Source organism: Lolium rigidum, chromosome 4, assembly GCF_022539505.1.
Source record: "Lolium rigidum isolate FL_2022 chromosome 4, APGP_CSIRO_Lrig_0.1, whole genome shotgun sequence".
In the NCBI taxonomy this organism is placed as follows: domain Eukaryota; kingdom Viridiplantae; phylum Streptophyta; class Magnoliopsida; order Poales; family Poaceae; genus Lolium; species Lolium rigidum.
This window is the reverse complement of record NC_061511.1, coordinates 50,579,607-50,600,116: the sequence shown is the minus strand read 5'-3', so window position 1 is coordinate 50,600,116 and position 20,510 is coordinate 50,579,607.

Genomic DNA, 20,510 nt, shown 5'->3' with positions numbered 1-20,510 from the left:
TTCCTTGTGTTAATGTTTGATGCCACAATTGCTTTAAAATATTTACAGGGTTTCGCAGTGGATTTGCTTGGGATGTTAATTTCAGTTCTGTTCATGTAGGACGTTATCATGGTAAACTATTTGTTATGTTTATACTATGCAGTGATATTGTTGTTCTGAAATATATGATTAATTCAGAATTCCAGTGCTCTAGGTAAAATCTGAAGGGTGTAAAAGGGGAGTAATTGCTGAGTATGGTGTTCCACTTATGGTCATTCTGTGTAAATCATATTTGTTGCCCAGAAAGATCCCAAGAAGTCTCTTCACGTCAATACAATAGTGGACAATGGCTAAGGTAATAAGGCAGTTATTTCATTGGATGATCGAAGTGCAGGTTTGTCATGCATGGTTAATTTTCTGTTTGTCCGTCCTACGTAGTTTGTCTATGTGCGCGATGGTTGTTAGGCTTCTTAGATTATAGTGTGGTTTCATAGTTGTCTTAGCAGAACAAGTTTAATTTTATGAACCTGCCGCCTGCCAATATGACATATTTGTCATGCACATTGTGGTATTTATTGGTGTGCCAGGTGTAGTTACTTGCTTAACTTGATTGTTTTCCTAACTAAGGATCTCATCCCTATTAGAATTTTGAGTTTTTTTTTAATCTCTGAATTCCATGTGCTTATGGCCGGGAATGCTTGGTGTCTTGGTTAGGTCGTGAATAATGAAGAACTAAGGCTATAACCTTTGTCGCCATATTTTTGTGATGGGTTTTCGCCTTTACACTAGAGTTGTTTGATGAAAATCCAGCGACGGTGATGTGCAAATATGATTCCAGTATTCGCCATTCCTTGGAAATTCTCTTCTAAGGTAATTTATCCATCATGATTTTTTTTGTCAATGTTAATCCATGTTTGTCACGAGTAAATGTTGCCTTTTGATATTGCGATCTTCCTTTTGACTTCATTGATGTCTATCAGATAGGACACAGGAGGGACAAGAGAACCTTGTCACCCATCTTACTCACAGTGACGGCAAAGAAGACAGAATATGGAACCGACCTGGTTAGATGCTCCAGTGCTCCACTTGATGAATACATACATGGAAATGTCACTTCACATTTGCTTTTGTGATATTGCATCCATGGATCTGTATAACGCATCAATTGTTAGTAGTTGGCTATCAATTAATTTCTTTGGTTGATCTAGCTCGCTTGCATGATAGTGATGTGCTTGGTCTCTCTGAATTTAGCATTATGAAGCTCCCATTGCGAGTTTTTTGAACCATTTTCATTACAATATTTGTCTAGACACTAGCGAAGCTACAGGAAAATGTAGGCTACCAATGTATAGGAATTTTTGCAAAATCATGGGCAGGCCATGGACCGGTTTGTCCCCTGTGTAGCTTTGCCCCTAAATACATCATATTGTTAGATTTTAGGGAACACTAGAGCTTGGAGCAAGTCCGCCAAAATTAATAGACTCCCTGTTGCTTTGGATAGGCATGTCACATCGAATCAAGTACTTTAGAGTCCCTGAAGATTTAATTCCGTGGAGCTCTTGCCACCTACTCGGTATATTTGACTATACATCAAGCTGGATTTCCCTTTCATATTGCAGAACTGAATTTGAAATTCAACGGAAGAAGGTTACTCTGTAGACTACGGGGGACTCAATCTGCTCTTGATACAAGCCAAATCCTTGCCCATGTATTTGATCACTCTGGGTGGCACAAGATATCTAAGCAAGGTATTTGGTAGAAAAATAGTAATGCTAAGCTGGATCGACAATATATAATGTTATTGTTTCTCTCTGTATGTCATTTGCAAGATCATGTTTTATTTATTCGAAACGATTAAAGATTGAAGTTTGTTGTGCTATTTTGGAAAGTTTCAAATCATATCAGAGCAAGATTATTGTAGATCTGATCATCCTCAAATGACCAGTTACGTCGCTTGAGATAAATTAAAGTAGTATGAATCTAAAAATTGTTGATGTCCATTTGTCGTATGCTTCTCAGAAGCATCAGTGCATCACAACACGAAGTTAAAGATTAATTATTTTTTCAGTTGTTTAGCATACAGTCATGCACAGTTAACCAAAGTTAGATAGGTTTATCTAAAATCTGTGTGTAGAAGGTCTGGAAGTTTATCCATGAGATATGTTTCTATTTGCCAATTCAGAACGTTTCTTTTTTCCAATTCTGCAAGGTAGCACCATTTGTATTCTGATCGAATAGCCTGAGCATAATTTTTTACATTAGGAATATTTAATGAGCTTTATAACAATAACTAATTCTGCACTTAGTTTGAGACATAAGAGTTATTAACTTAAATATGCAAGTGCACAGAAAGTAGCTCATATATAAAAGCATTTTTGCGTTTGTTAACTATCAAAAATTTAGCATCTGCATCATGACCTATTGTGCCTCTAATTTAGAAAAAAATAGTTCAAAGGTTTACATCAATGGTTGATACATTGTATGAACCTTCTGGCAGCTATTTGAAGAATGTTTTTTATATAAACTATGATTTGTTTTGTCTCTTCGCTTGTATCTACGTAGGCAATTACAAGGATGCGTCATTTTGCGAAGAACTAGAAAACAAAGCTATGTTGATCTGCTCATTTCACATTATGTGTTTGCCAGCAGTCAAACTTATTATATTATCTAGATTCAAATCATATGTGTAGTATAATTTGTTTATGTTTGAATGTAGCTAGCAATACCTAAATCCAGTGCATTTTCCTTTTCTGTCTCTGGAATCTTTTCAACATAGTTTAGCCAATACATATATTTCTAGATATAACCATCTGTCTACACGCCTACTGCTTTATATTTTACAATATATTTTAAAATCTCAATATTCCAAATTTAATATTTTCTTGAACAAGACGGGCGCAGCAACGCGCGCCTTAATGGTCTAGTGTGTTTCTTATGATAAAAAGTGGACCGGGGTTCATGGGCTCACTTAACTATTCTCTCGTAAAGTTGTGGTGGACAACAAAAACAATTCATCAATGAGATATTAAGGTACAAATAATATTATATATAAGACCAGAATTAATATGGGCATCACGTCCTAACATACAGATGATGCAACACACCTCTATTATGCTCCACAAGAAAGAAAATTCATCCATCTTGTATTAAGAATTAACAGAGCATAGCAATAAGTACTTTGACATGAAGTTTGAATATCAAATATGCTACCTTGAACACACAAGGTCATCATTGCTGTCACATGATGAACATACCACATGCATTCACTTAATCCGTCGCAAACGGATCGGATGCAAACAGACGTGCATGTTCCCTTTTAGCATCTGAAATGCGATGGGCCACTTGAGATGCCCTTAGAAAAATCGTTCGAGGGGAACTCTATACGGCCACCAAGCCACTCGTCCTCTCCATTTTCCTCGATCTGCCTCCCGCGCCCTTTTCGTGCTTGCTCCTAACGCTCTCTCCCTCTCGTCGCCGTGCTCCCACCGCCATTTTCTCTCCTCTCTACAAGCAACTGACACTCGCTGAGCTTCGCCTCATCCGCCCTACCACTCATCGTCGTGCACGGCGGAATGAGGGATAGCAGGCCGAGTCGTTCACGTCGCCTCCATCGCCATGCGGGCCACAGCGCTCCACCTCTTGGTGTCTTTGCCTGCGCAGGAAAGAGGCGTGGCTGCGGGGGCGATCCGTTAGGTGTACGGGTATGAGACAAAGAAATACCCATGGATATGAAAATGGAAAAAAAATATAATACCCATTGGGTAGAGCGTATGGGTATGGGATTGTAGAACCCATACCCGCGTACCTGTTTACCCACCCAAAATTTTGACAAGTGTATCACCGACGTACTTAAATTTCCTCCTAATCACATATTCATGTAGCTAGGCCAAACCTCACGCTTCCGCCACAATGGGTGGAACATCAGTGAGGATTAGACCCCTACTTAGGACCGCTTCACCTCCTATCATGCGACTGACGGGGTTTATACCCTCTTTACGTGGTCAAATTCCGAAGTCTTATTGTTTATGGGCAGGCGTTACAATTTATGGGAATGTATTGTTGTTTATAATATGCTCTTGTTCATAATTATGGGTCGATGTTTATAATGTGTTGTTTTTCTAAATTATGGTTACATGTTATTAGCGACTTTTTTTGGTCAATTCGTTGTGTTGTAAGAGCGGGTATTTTAACCCACGGGTACCCATTTACCCTGTCGGGTGACGGGTATGGAAAAATCTTGTACCGGTTGACGGGTATCGGTACGGGTGACGAGTAAGATTTATGGTGATGGGTACGGGTATGAGATGGCTCGACCCGTAGCCATACCCTGCGGATGCCATCCCTAGTTGTGTATGTGGATTTTTGTTGTTGTTTCTTTTTTTTGCGAGAGAAAACTTGTATTACTCAAAACATCAGGAATTACAATCTATGTAGCACAAGCTTGCTAGACCCTCTAGCCCAGATTCAAGCCATACTGCTGTACTAGCATTTGTTCTAGCTAAGTTTGCCAAAAAAAAAATGACTACTAGAAGTCTGACATCTTTTAATATGAGTAATACAAGTCTATGGAACTTTTAGCAGGGTTTTGATTTCTTCTATTATCGGTGCATAAAAAACCGATCAATACCTTCACTCTTCAGCATATTCACCACCTCCAAGCAGTCTGACTCAACGACCAAAGGCAACCTGCACCATTGTAAGGCCAGGGATAAACCCTCATAGACTGAGTAGATTTCAGATTCTAGGGCATCTCTGCAATTGAGGATATAGCGACATGCGGAGAAGACAATAGCACCATCACTGTCTCTGAGTAACATGCCCGCACCTGCACTTGCATCGGCACCGAAGGATCCATCAGTATTCAATTTACACCATCCAGGAATAGGCGGACACCATGAGGGAGTAGGTATTTGTTCGTGGTCGTGTAGAGATTACTAGGAAGCCATGGCGCGGCGGCACGCCGCGCCCGTGTGATTGCAAGGCACATGAGATACGGGCGGGTGGTATGGCATCATGTATGAATTTGTGTGCTTTAAGTTTAATTTGTAACTGAGTTTAATAGGAAACTGGTATTGCTCTGCATCGCTAGGTGTATCAATAATGTGCAAGCATTTCACTTTGGAAAACCCAACTCCAGGTAGTATAGACAAATTTTCACATGGAGTGACATTTATCACAACTATACACATGCAACTCGAGAGCACACTCGGCACCCATGTAACTTAAGCCATACAAATGATGTAAACTCTTCCGTTGCCAGTGATCGTCATAGTATCAAGTAAGCCTTTGCGTTAACCGAAAGCAAGCTAGATAGCTAGATCGTGAAGTGTGCGGGCATTCAGAATTTACAAACTATAGGTTCATAAAACCTATACTCTTAGACAATATGGAACATATTTATGCAATACACATGGACTATACTTACGATTCCGTTAACAATGAGGGCACGCCGCTTACAAAGAGTCCATACTCTGGATATGTGGTTACAACCTTTTCAAGGAGCAGAACTCAAGTGCCCATTAGAACTTGCTGTAGCAGCTAAAACCGTCAGCTGATAAAATAGGTGGTTACTTCGCGCGGAAGTTCATAGTAAACCCGTACTCCTCTTTTTTCCACACAAAAACTTCTCTGCTGCTAGTAGAGATAGACAGAAGACTAACATCTGCAAGAGAAGAGGGACCACACGGTGCATAAGGAGCTGGAAGGTTGCAAAGTTTTCCCATGGACAGAGAGAATGGTAGCTTATGAACAACCGCTAAAAGCTAGATTTTCAGAAAAATAACCGCATGAGAATTTTGTGTACTTGACTGAAACATGTGATGCCATCAATGCTATGTAAACTGAATTTCCATGGTAAAAGCTAGATTTTCAGAAGAAAACATTTATGAGGATTTGGTGTACTTGACTGAAACATGTGATGCCATCGATGCTATGAAATTTGGATTTACCAAAGCTAATGTAAGCCACTGAAATAGCAAGAAAGTACATAAGAGCATGGAACCAAACCTGGATATATATCAAACAGTTTTGCCATTCCTCATTGATACACTTTGCTTCGATCATCTTGGATTTCATTGGCCTGATACGCCCACAATAATGCTATGGTATGGAGAACCAAATAAATTGTCCATGGCAGCAAGTGTTGAGGCATTGATATATTTTTGTATCCACGACCATTGGTTCTACACTAAAATTCCAAGTTAAGGTTACAGTATAGAGATCAAAGCAAAACTATGGAACCACATTCAATTGGATTACATATGAAAGCCAAACATTGAAATGATAAGTGAATTGCCTGTGTTGTTTCTCATGTGCAGAGAAGAACATTCTCGATTTCACCAGCAGTAGTTTAATAGTGCTCATATTCAGGACTTATATTTTACCAATAACCATTTGAGAGAGATTAGGAAATGAAGGAAGTTGCTAGCTGAGTGAAGGAACAAAAATGTGGACTCAAGATCAGACGCAGAGTATAATCAACAAAAATAATAGTAGAATATTACATTTTACTTAAGAAAATTGGCTTTAATAACGGGTTAATTTATTTAAGGAGAGCTGGACCAGAGCACAATCATATATAAGTTCTTAGAATCAAAATTACAGTACCTAACATTTAGGAATTTGTTCCTTCGTAATCGTTTTCAAATAAATAATTCTGCATCCTTCCATCTTTATAGAAAGAAGCAGGGAGATTAACAAAAAATAAGAAAATATAAATAAGGAAAGAACATATTAATAATACTCATATGAAACTCGAAGAATCACAGCTATGGCTCTCCTACAAAATGCCACTAAGAAAAGATAAGTATACAACTGCTGAGAGATTTAGCCTCAGTATAACCAAAGACGTGTATGTCAAATTTAATTAAAAAGCAAAAAAAATTGGCTTTTGTTTCTGCGTCACCTCACCTTCCTCTGACTTTTTGAACCTCCTCAACAATATCCCCGAAGGCTGTTAGGAGATGAACAGAAATAAATAAAATTAGACATTGAACATCCCAAAAATCCTACAATTACAAAGATCAATATTCAAACTGTGATACGCTCATACATGAGACATAGATCATTTTTTGGATAGCCTCTAAAATTGTCGATGGAGAAGTATATTCTAAATACTCTTGGTCAAAATATAGAACAATGGGACATAATGCTATGGAATATGAACTTACTTCTTTTGATAACCTCCGACATCATCCTTATTAGGGCCAATTTTCAATGGATTTTCTGTCACACCACCCTATGCGGAAGCTTACCAGAAAACTGAAATCTGCATAGAAATTTATACATAATATCCATCTCATAAATCAAAAATAATTTTGAACTCTTGGTATGGTATCAAGAACACAAGAAACACATGTAAGTGAAAGATCAGCAAATCAAACACATCCATATTGTGGAAGAAACGATCCAAATAAATTAGCAAACCTTGCCGGACTTCTTAATTAATGTCTCAAACATGTCAAATTTGTAAATCATGAACTAATTCAGGGAAATATTGAATATTAACTTGCTTTTAAAATTTATACTTCACAAACAAAAAGTATTGTTAATTATAGATTCTCGGAAGAACTATATACTATAAGAGGTCTGCCAATGAGTCAATGACTACGGACATGTGCTTAGAGGAATCCAATTCACTGGAGTTCTGAGAAGAGGAAACTTTTTTGCAAACTGATACCGACGGCATGCTATAGTTTCTCGGTTTTGTATAGTTACTTTAGTTTCACAGGTTTCTCCTCAGTTTAATTCTCCTACCTTCAGTCCTTCATGCTTGAATTAATTGTCTGTGTGTGTTTTAGATCCCGGTTCCATGAAAAGAATCAAGATGCAGAGTTCGATGCTTGATTAGTTTCTCAATTTCCTCCTCGATGGTATCTCATCTCCATGCAATTAGTATAAACCTCAGACTTAGATTGTTGTTGTTTGGTATTTTTCTTCTTCTTACAGTGTTGTTTGGTCTTTTTGTTTCCAGTCATTGCCACTTGCCACCGCCGTTGGTGGTTTCTCCTTTTCGTAGGGCTTCTTTCGATTCGAATGTGTGTTTGCCTATTCTTCGGGTAAAGAACTACTCCATCAGACCCTAAATACTTATACCGTAATAGATTCAGATAAAATATAGGTTAAATGTGTGTCTAGATACGTTGAACCTGTGATAAGTATTTAACATCGGAGGAAGCAGTATGGTAAACTAATGGATAATCTTGGTGTTGCGCGGCAGTTTTGTGTGCCAACACAATTGGCGACTCCGCTGGGGACGAAGAAGCGCACGATGAACAACCATCCCAAGGAAGCCAGAGACGTCGACTCGGAAAACGTCATCGCCTTCACTCTCGATGATCTGTCCGAAGATGAGCGACCAGAACTTGAGCAGGAGCTTGAAAAAGCAAGGGCTGAAAAATTGAAGCGATTTTACAAGACAAAGGAGGGCGTCGTGAAGAAGGTAACGACACCAAGCCTTTCTCCTACGTTTGGCGCTCAGGTAAGTAAGTCAACTGAAATAATTGATGCTCTTATAGATTTGCCTGTAGCTAGTAAGTATGGTTCTGAAGTGAAAAACATGACCCGTGTAATTACTCAATCAGTAGCCAGTGAAATTGATGAATATAAGGAACACTTTAGGAAGGATGTAGAAAATAATTTGCCTGGTCATGTTCCCTCAGTAATCAATGATGATAGTTCTGAGAAAAGGCTGATTCCTATGGAAAATAATAGATTTGTTAATGTGCCTAGTATTATATCCAGTGTATCGGCTAATGTTATGCAACCCGTCACTCCTAGTGATAATAATCAAGGTGGCCGAAATTATGATAGAAGTTCGACTAATAATTTTATATCTAGTATTTCTTCTCATATTGGTTTGACTTTGATTTCGCAAAATAACAATAGCAATGGACGAAATTTAGGCTTTAATTCTAATTTGGAGCAACATGCCGATACCAAGGTCCCATACAGGCCGGTACTAGAATCGTATTTAAATAGGTCCTCGCAGGAGGTGCAATCGTCCACTGATGAGAAACGATTGTCATTCACAAAAGGATCTAAGATGATACCTGATAGTGATACTTTTCCTACAAATGTGATTAACTTTGAGAACAAGAAAATGCTTATTCGGTCGGATCAGACCGAGTCCGCAAGAGGGAAAAATGTTGTGGTTGATAATAATGCTCCTCCAAGAATGATCAAGCCAAAAAATCCAGTAGTTGGAGTGTGGAAAGTCAATGGAAGGAAGAGATCAGCTCCAAGGCCAAAGCCGACAGTTAGCATGTTGTTGAAGAAATACACTTCACGCAAAGCCGACAATGTATTTAATCGGCTCGGAGGTAACAAGCGTCCCAGGTCTCCTACTCGGCCCGGGGGGCATGACCGCTGGCGAAAAAATATGTATAACCAGCAACCTTATTTTCACGTGACGCCGGCATATTGGGGCCGCCCCCCTCCTATGTATCCTCAATATCCTCCGTGGGGTTTTAATCCGTGGGCGCCGTATCCTACAGGACAAGCATGTTACTTTCAACGAGAATGGGTTTCGCCGAGGCCTGTGTTCAGACCAAATGTGCACGAGAAAAGAGCTGGTTTCAATCATGAGTTTAGGTCGCGTGATGCAGTTGTTGTTCAAAGAAACCAATCGCCGATACGCGATACAAATGGCAAGAATTATGATGGTGGCAGTAAGCGTATCTGGGTGCCGGTAAGGTGTATTGAACCTAAGCCAGTCCAAAATCCAGATGATTTGAATGCAGGTAATGCTTTGAAAGTTGGTGAGCATCAGTCAGCTGAAGATACCATTCAAAATACAAAAACCAGTGACGTTGATGGTGCACAGCTAAGTCAGTTAGCAGAGTCTGATGCGGGTCATGCTTTGAAACCTGGGGAAGCAAAAATAGCTCACGGTGGTGACAGTGCACATCAGCAGCGACGATGGTCTGGTATGGTTCAAAAAGGTGCTATTTTTGAAGCCAAAGGCACGAGCTTGCATGATGATTTGGAGAGCAATATGGGTGCACGTTTAGAAAAGCGTGAGATACATCCTGGTCATAGTAGGACATCTGGTAAATATGCTAATGTATATGCGAGAGGCTGTGGGTCTTTTGAGGCTGGCGGTCCATCGGATCAGCGAAGGATTTTCTCGGCTGGAGAGCTTGCGCCCATGACATCAGTACGTCAATACAGGCCGAAAAAATTTGAGCACAACAGAAGTAAGTCCGTCATACCAGGAACTAAACAAAGACCTTGTTGGTGCCCGACAGGACTTACACATACACAGAAACGAAGGGTGCAACGGCTGCGAGCATTGGAAATTAAAGAACATATCTCTAAGAAGCGCGGTGAATGGTTCAATCGAGATAGAAAACCAATGATGCATCCAAAGAAGATTTGGAAGGAGAAATGCATCGCCACCGAGAAAGCTGTTAAAGTCGCAGAGCATGATCTTATTCTAAAATATGCTACATTTAAGAAGCCAGAGAATTACGGACAACACATAAAGCCATTGTTTATCAGGGGTCACATTGATGGCAAGCCGATGGGTCGCATGCTTGTTGACGGCGGCGCCAGTGGTAATATTATGCCTTTTTCGATATTTTCTAAACTGAACCGAAAAGAGAGCGAGTTAATGAAGACCAACAAGAGACTTAGTGGGTTCTCGGGAGAATTATCTGAGGCTAAGGGTGTTATTTCTATGAAACTCACAGTGGGAAGCAAAACCGTAGAGACTGCGTTTTTTGTTGTTGATATTAGAGGCCGCTATGATATTCTCTTGGGGCGTGATTGGATTCATGCGAATTGTTGCATTCCTTCTACTCTACACCAGTGTTTAATTCAGTGGGTTGATGATGATGTGGAGGTGATTGAGGCGGACAGTTCTGCTTGCATTGCTTTAACAGAGGCACCGGTTGATTCGCCACACGGTGAAATGCGATGTTTGACCGGTAGAGACTTATCGGACTATGATTATATCTATATTGGCAGAGATGGTTTTGTACCTATAAAAGCACAGCCGGCTAATATAGCTCGGTTTAATGATTTAGCTATATAAATGATGAGAAAAGATCATAGTTTTAAGTGGTTGCAAAAACTCGTACCGAAGAATATCGTTTCAGAAAGAGCGATATGCATGAAACAATTGAAATTTTTGATGATATGGAAAAGCTTGAATAGGGAATCTTATCGGCTGGCCCACTTGAAGATGGTGAGAAGGAGTACATCATTGCATAACTAAGTCATCGTTTGCTTGACACCAAGACTCGGTATGTGTTTATTGAAAATTTGTGCTTGTCTTTATATTATACATGTACCAATTTTCAGCATCTACTTTCTAGTACATGTGTGGTAGCTATCCAAGCCGATGTCATTAAATATATGTTGGAAAAACCGATTCTTAGTGTTAGAATTGGAAAGTAGGCTTATGCATTAATAGATAATGATTTAGCATATGAATCGCTGCGTGTTAAGATAAATCAAGTTATCGCCGATATTATTTTTGGTCGTAAGACTATGAGGAAAATATTATTTTTGGTGTTTGCCATGAAAAATTTATTTTGATGGATCGGTTTGTAGAGATAGATATGGCATCGGTAATGTTTTAGTTTCCCCTAATAATATAGCTTATGGAACATCGATCTGTTTAAAATGTCCTTGTATTAATAACCAAACTGAATATAAGGTTTTGGTTTGCTCTAGAAAGTTTATTAGACATGGGTGTTAAGATTACACATGCTCTTGGGAATTCGCTTAAGTGCGTTAAAATAAAAGCGAATTCCAATGTTTTGATGGATTAATAAATAGTTATTTGAACCGGTGTTTAGATATAATTGAGTCTCTAGATAAGGTCATTATCCATCATATACCTAGAGAACAAAATTTAAGAGTTAATTATTTAGCACAACATGCATCAGGTTTCATATTAGCACAAGGAAGTTTTTTATATTAGACAGACAGATGCTTGTAGCTGCTAAAAGTAAGACCGTTGTTGTTTCCATCCATGGGTCTGCATGTTCAGGTTTGGTCCAGCAGCAAGTATTGCATGATAATGTTAATTCGATACATAAGCTACAGACAGCCGAATTAGAAAATATAAGTTGGCATTGCTGGATGCTAGCTTCAGTAGCTTGGTACAGGGTGCAGCCTGTTCCATTCAGCAACTAGTCGTACAATGCAAATGTGATTCAGAACATAATACCGCTGATTCTAATTCAGTCCAGAAACTAGTAAGTACATGGAGCTAATTCGGTAAATGAGTTACAAACAGCCGAGTTAGAAAATAGATTGGAACCTGAGGATTGGAGAGTTCCACTAGTTTATTATTTAGAGGATCCAAGTCAAATTAGAGATGAAATAATTCGGCCACAAGCTTTCAAATGTAGCTTATCGACTACCGAATTATATCTAAGTACTATAGATGGGTTCTTTTGAAGTTTCTGGAATCTGATCAAAATTTATTAGCTAAGGTTGAAGTGCATAAAGCAATATGCAAAACACACTAGTCGGCTCAAGAGATGTGATGGTTAAAAAAAATAGCAGGTTTTATTGGCCAACATTGTTAGGAAATTGTTATCAGCACTAAAATGAGTGTGAGATAGGGACTATATAGAAAATTCGGCAAATGGTCGCCGAGTTGGGAAGGCTCATATAGACTTATAGAGAGGAGAAGTTACCAACATCACTCAATGGAAAATAAATACATAGGTATATCCTAGCATGTGGCAAGAGGCTTGAAGATATCATGGCTGTTATGTTACTTGAAATATCACCCTAACAGAGTGTGGCCGATATATTATTTTGAGTATCGTCATATGAAAATTGGCCGATGTGTTCTTTGGATATCGCCCCAAGCAAATTTATGGCCAGTGAAGTTATTGGCATCGTCCTAAGGTATTGCAAAAGTGTTTTTGGTCAATTCGATCGTACCAAAAACAGGGGGGCATGTGTTCATGGCGTAATTTGGCTAGCTGGTTCGTATGATCGGCCAAATTAATTTAAATGATCCTGGTTGGTTTATTGTTTCGACATATGTATTTAATCTTGCTTTTTAGTTCGACATGCACTACAGTATATGTATTTGATCTTGCTGTTTAGTTCGACATGTACTACAGTACATATGTACAGCGGAAGATCAGGCAAAAGAAGTCATTTACCAGGACAATTACCTGAAGCTATGGAGTCATGTAAAGAAAAGTGCAACTGGAAAAAATCATCCGCATGAGTGGTGATGCCCTGATGGTGCAATTTGGCTATTGGATTTTATTGGCCAAATTAGTGTTTGTGATTCAATTACTGGTTAACAAATATAATTGGATTTGCTCTTTAAATCTGAAGTTGCAGGCTTGTGAAGATTCAATGGTTCACTCGTGACAAATATATGGAGCTTCACATGATTATAAAGAATCCAGAGGAGAGGATAACATCTACAGCTGTGCTGCCTAGGATTTCCAAAATGGCTCTTCATTAGCTGATGTGATTAGCGTTGCGGCCGCAATATTTTATTACTTGAAGGCTGAACAGCATATATACGTGAGCATGGCCTGGGCTTTAGAATTCTGCTATGTACCGATTGCAAGTAAATTTGGTAGGCATAGACTACGTATCGTAACCGAATCTAGGAAGGAGTTCTAGTCGGTTAAGTTTTGGTGTTCTATTCCTGCACGCCAAGTCTGGCTGTACGCAAAGACCTGCGTCTTATTTAAAGGCCCTGGCCGATTGAGAGAACTAACCAATCGATCTATATCAAAAATACATCTACTTTTTATCGTTTATTTTTCTTTATCGTTCTTCTCCGCCATGCCCTAGCAGCCCTAGGGTTTGGTTAAATCTTTGCCGTTTTGCGCTGAAAGACGGTCGTATCTCCTCTCCGAAATCGAGGATTCTTTGTTGATTTGCTCGGAAATCATCCGTTCGTCGTCACGAAAGCACGACTGTTATCTTGGTGTTGCGCGGCAGTTTTGCGTGCCAACAGATACGTTGAACCTGTGATAAGTATTTAACATCGGAGGAAGCAGTATGGTAAACTAATGGATAATTAGCTCATGAACAGTAACCAAATCAATCTAGAGTATGGTAAATTGATTGAACTTTATATAGTGTATAATTCCCTTGTACATGAAGGATAAATTTCCCTTTCTCTAGGTTCTCATTAGGACGATACTTGATCTGAATAATCAACTCCAAATAGCTGGAGAGAAATCGACGAGATACCTCTAAGGGTGGCGGCTTTTTATCATGTACAACTTCATTACGGACATGCCATGATCTCCACAAGGTCATCAGGATCATGGATCTGCTTGTTTCTGTTGCGCTTTGTAACAAGTTCAGCAAATATTGAGGCCGGGGGAGGTGGAGTGGGAGGTGAAGGTGGAGGTGGAGGCGCGGCAGCCTGGCCGCGTCTGGCGCTGCTCATGGTGGATCCGGTGGAGGCTGAGCGGAAGCGGCGCTACGGCAGCGGTGGCGGCTAGGGTTTAGTGGGGAGGAGATGAGATGCTCGCGCCCCTGTTTATATAGGTCGGAGGCAGGGCGACGGCCGCGTCACGCGTGGCATCGCCATTACTACGTGCGCAGAGGTAGGCGACGGCCGCACAATACGCGAGGCATCGCCATTTACGCGGCCGCAGACTGCCGAAACGACGCCTCGGCGCTAGTACTGGCGGAGAACGCATCGACGCTGGGTCACTGCCAGGCGGGCCAGACAAAACGTCCGCCAGACGCGAGCAGACACTTTCCGCGTCCGCGCAGCGTCCGCAGAGACGGATCCGAGGCGCATATTTAGGCCAGGTTTGCGTCTCCACGGACGGTCCGGTCACTTTGCGTCGCCCCGCTGGAGCATAACCCAGACGCATTTCCATTCACGACGGATAAAAACAGATCGCTCAGCATCCATTTGCGTCGTGCGGGCCGGAGATACCCTTGAGCCAAAACCGGTGCTCCCCTCGAGCCTCGAACAAATCCGCCAAGCTCACACAACAGTCTTTCAACATCACTTGAATCAAGAACAAAGAGGAGGTATGAGCGGTACTTGCTCTCCCTATACCGAAGGAGATGAGCATACATGTATATTAAAAAGTACCGTCACGGGCGCGACGTGCTGCCGCTCACTGGTTCCTATGCTTCTACTCTTGCCGTCTCTTTTATTTGATTCCCAGTTAACTATTGTTAATTTATCTTTTCATTTGCAGCGGTGTTAACTCTTTATTAAGTTTACATTTTCTTGGTGCCGTGAGCTCTAGAGACTGTGGGGCGACAATGCCCAGCCTATGTAGATGATGGCTTTGGCGTTCCTTCCTTTCTTTTGTTGCCCTCGACAGAATCAAGAAATGTTAACTGCTATAATATATTTCATCATGTTTCTCTGGTTGCATATAAAAGTTTGTTGCTCTGTTTGTAATTTTGCGTGGTTCACTACGTTTCGTAAGACCTAAGAAAAATATTATCATTTTCCTACCTATATATACACGAGTCTCACGGGATCGTGCGTCAAGACGCACTCTAAATCTAGTGTTTTTTTTACGTCATTGAGTTTTCTCATCTGAGCGGGTCTGTCGCTCTCCATATTGCTTAGACGGTGGGGCCGCGTGTGAACATGGGCGTGAGAGTGGTATGGAGTTATGGGCTTTAGCCTGCTTCATAAAGTTATTATGGGTCGGTTCTCTTTTCGAGGATAATAGCCCATTCCTATTGATAGTCCATAGCTAATTTCGAGCTTACCCTGCAAAACTAAAATTTCGAACTTACCCTGAAAATGAAAATTTCAAACTCCTAGTACCAAAATTGTGAACACTGTGTAGAAGCATTGATGTTTGCTGAGTATAAAGACTAGTTAGACCATGGCAGGACCATATTTAGTTCGTCCGGAAAGGTATAGCAAACTCGCAATGAACAACCATATGCAACCTAATGCGTGGTCCAATCTTCCACACACGTCCAACCTAAGTCACCGGTGTTCTCGCACTAAGAGCTAATTTACATGTTATATACATTACCAATTTTATGGATTGTACCTCACTCGTTAACCTCACTTACGCATTTGCTTTTTTCTCACTATTTGATATCCTACTTCGCAATTTCGTTGCCTCCCCTCTCCCTTGCACACATATGCCTCTCGTGGGCTGGGCGCGGAGATGGGGGGACTAACAAGGGCAAAACACCCCTCAAAATTGTGTATTCTAGTGCTCCGGCCCTTCCCAACAGCTAGCAACATGGAGTGGTCCTTGGTCAGACCTGCTCATACATTTTTCGTGCTTCTGCCCTGCTCTTGTGTATATTTTCATTATGGCACTTCCTCCCTCTCACCAACTATCATAAAACATCCCCTTTCATGAATGCAAGCCGGACTTCGTGGGAAGAAAAACACCAAGCCACTGTATAGAGGATATGTTTAGAAAGTAGGGCCAACGAGGATATGGCTCTACTCTACCTCCACTCATACCTTTCACCACTACTGACACGAAAATGAGGTATGCCTTTATTTTTACACTCCCCCTCTATTTGAAAGTTTGGCTTGGGGATTTCCATATTTCAATCTTAAAGCAAAAGTTAAGTTGTGTTTTGATGGTTTGAAGTTGAATTGGTCAAATTGAAAGCCCGCGATCTTATGGTTAATAGTTATGACATCGCTATCTTAAATTTTGCAGTTGACTTTGAAGAGTTTAGTTGAGATGGCTGAATTTCACATAGGAGAAAATATCAATACGGCTATAGGACCACACGGGCTCCTAGGTCATACATCTCTTCCCTTGCAATAACCCTATTTCTACATCCCATGGGATTCTATCATCTTGGGGGGGGGGGGTGCATACTAAGAGGGATAGAGTTAGAGGGAGATTATTCCGAGAAGGCAGCTCAAATTCCTTCAAGTATCATATGATGAAAGGGGAAATTGTGGATCAAAATATTCGGGTGGTTTGGGGGTCTTCAATATCAGATTCATGAATATTTCCCTTTTGTTGAAGTAGATCTACAAATTGTTAAATGATCTTATCTGTCTTTGGCAACCAAGTAATTACAAACATGTATTTGGCTAATGGGGATTCTATCGTGATGACTAAAGTGACTGTTTTTTTAGTGGGAATGCTTTAGAACTAGTGAAAAGTTGGTTAAAATGGACAACACAAAATTTTGGTGGGGAATGGGGAAATAATTCAGTTTTTTCATGATAAATGGATGTTTAATTCTCCCTTAAGGATAATTAATGGTCTAACCTTTATATGAAAATTCACAGGTCACCATTTGATTTCGACCACGAGAAATTCTAGCACTGTCTCAAAACTTAGATATGCAAGCACGCATTCTAATTCATTTTTTGGTGGGAAATGGTTTACACTACAACCAGTATTCTTACATAGAGGTTTTTTTTGGTGAACAGTGACTAATCGCGTTGTCACTCCACCAGCAGGTTGAAAGTGTTCTTTTGTTCCGAAGTTATTTCCAAATGAGTACCCCATTTTGCTAAAATAGTTTAAATATTTCTCTTCCAAGTTGAAAGTAGTTAACCATGTTCCCGTGATTACTTCCCCATCCATCGCCCCGTTAGAGGAGGAGGAGGAGCATGGAGCGACCGAGGATGTCCACGGGCGACATTCCCGGCGGCGGCGCACCGCTGCTCGTTAGGAGCTACTCCGCCGGAAGCAGCTCTGTCGGCGGAGGGAATAACCAGCTCGAGATTATTGCTTCTCTTTCGAGTTGGAAGTAGTGAATCATATTCAATGGTCCTGATGTAAGTTCAAGGTTATTGCATCCAATGGCGATGGTGCTCGCCATGTCGGAGTGGAAGGGAAGGCGGTCCGGAGTGCATACCCCGGAGCAGAGAGGAAATCCAAACCCAACCCAACACATTGTCCAGGTCTGTTTTTTGCTTGTCTTACGTACATTCTTTAACCCCGAAATCAATAGAAATTTACAGCAGAGAGACTTGTTATTTTTCTCAAAAGCCAAGTCCCATGGCGTGGGACGGACACAAGCCGAAGCGCATGCACGCATCTCCACGTCCACCTGCGCGCGCATGCAGGAGCAAACAAAACGGCTACCAACAAAACAGGGTTCAGTTACTTCCGGGTCTCCGGCAGTCCGGCCAAGATCTCCGATGGCGCCTCTGTTGTGCTGGCCCGGAGACAGCAACGGATGTGCGATGTTGCGTGCCTCGGCGCCGATCGAGGGGCACTGGAGGCCGGCCGCGCGCTTTTGTCCGTGGCCGCAGCGACGACAAGGAAAAAGGAGAGACAGCCTCTACTGGTTTGTTTTTGTTCATCGATCCGTTTCTCTATAAATCCATCTCCAGTGTTTACTTCCCCATTCATCGCCCCGTGAGAGGAGGAGGAGCATGGAGCGACCGAGGATGTCCACGGGCGACATTCCCGGCGGCGGCGGCGCACCGCTGCTCGTGAGGAGCTACTCCACCGGAAGCAGCACCGGCGGCGGAGTGAATAACCAGCGGGATCAGAGCGAGGAGCAGCGGCGGCAGGGGTGGGAGCAGCGGGTTGGGAGGTTGAGGAGGAAGGCGGCCGAGCAGAGGACGCGGTTCTACATCGTGCGCCGCTGCCTCCACATGCTCCTTTGCTGGCGCGACGACACCAAGCACTAGCTAGTCGATCGGCTATTCGCCATTTATGTAACCCGGATTAATTAGTTGCATAGCTTCACAGGTTTCTCCGCAGTTCAGTTCTCCTACCTTCAATCCTTCATGCTTGAATTAATTCCTCCCTGTTTTAGATCCCGGTTCCATGAAGAGAATCAAGATGCAGAGTTCGATGCTTGATTAGCTTCCCAATTTCCTCCTCGATGGTATCTCATCTCCATGCAATTAGTATAAACCTCAGACATAGATTGTTGTTGTTTGGTATTTTTCTTCTTCTTACAGTGTTGTTTGGTCTTTTTTGTTTTCGGTTGTTGCCACTGCCGTTGGTGGTTTGTCCTTTTCATGGGGCTTCTTTTGATTCGAATGTGTGTTTGCATATTCTTTTGGTAAAGAACTACTCCCTCAGACCCCTAAATACTTATACTGTAATAGATTCAGATAAAATATAGGTTAAATTTGTCTAGATTTATTGAACCTGCGATAAGTATTTAACATTGGAGAAAGCAACTAGATTATTAAATGGGACAATAGTACTATTGGTACACATGCGAACTAGTAGTACATCGGCAATTATGTTATATACATAACTTAAGCTCGCAATTAGGGGTAGTTTGGATTAATTGTAGCTAGTTTTTTCTTATCTTAATAATTAAAAAAATATAATCAGTTGGTTAATCAGCACAAACACATGTTAAATCCGTTACAAAGGGCAACCAACAGGAAGTCCACACAGAGGGTCGAGATTGATAACTAGTGTCATCGTCATCACTTCTTCATGATCCACTGACCCGACTCACAATTGGTGACCATTTACGAAGGCTTCACCACAAACAAGCGCCAGAGCCCAAGCTGGCCCATGCCAAACGGTTGACCATTAGGGTCGGACCCGACAAATCACATTAAATATTCGAGGAGGAAAACATTGAGCTTTCACCAACCAGGCCCTCGCAACCGACCAACAATCTACTTAAGTCGTCACCACCAAGGCCCCTCTTTGGAAGCTCCGACTTCACAGAAAAGGTGATCAACGGGAAACCACTAGGGCCTAGGCATACCAAAAGAAAACGACTAGCAATACCATTGTCAGCCGAGGGGGGCCGAGTCGGACCATGGCATCACTCCATGTCGTGTCACAGGAGCACTATTGACCAGATAAAGACACAGATGTGAGGTGGCATCTAAGTTGCGTTGCGTAGATCTGCTCAGCCAGCAGGCTTGAGTCACACTTCCGAGTGATGCCGCCACATCAACATGTCATCACACTTCCGTTGTTCCGCTGGGAGGAGTAGAAGCTATCAGTGGAAACCACGATCCGAACAATGGGGAAGTGTCGCTAGGAACCCCCAACACATCTCTTGGCGGCACGATCTTAGTTGTGGCAAACTCTCGCCATATGTGTTATAATGTGGCATTTTCGTATATTTGGAAGGGAGTTATGCCATCCATGGAAACCCACTATATTTGCGCATCTTTGATGGTAGTTTTCAAAATATTTAGAGTCCCAATCTTGCCTTTTTATACCATAATCAAGTTACACATCTAAAATAGTAACAAGTGTATGATGGAAGTGTTGTCCCCTCCTATTTCTCTCTAAAAGCCTCTAGTCATTTTTTTCTTTCCTAAGTAAAGAATTTTTTTGGTAGTACTTGAATCTCTATGGTGGAGTTGTACTTGTACACTCTCTTGTAAATAAGATACAACTAGCAAATTACATACTCCATTTATTCTTAAATCATAGGTAATATTTTATTTGTTAACTAAGCACATGGACAATAAGACATGTATTTCCAAAAGTCATGTGGGTGAGGCTAGAAAGCACGGGCAGGTTAGAAATTCTAGTGTTGTCCACAAGTTTACCATATTGCAAATTGGTGAAAGTAAACATTTTTCTCAACTATAGACGGGGCATGATTTGCAGTTGAGACGCTAGTTAAAATTAAGACGATGCAGTTGAGACACTAAGTTGCAATTG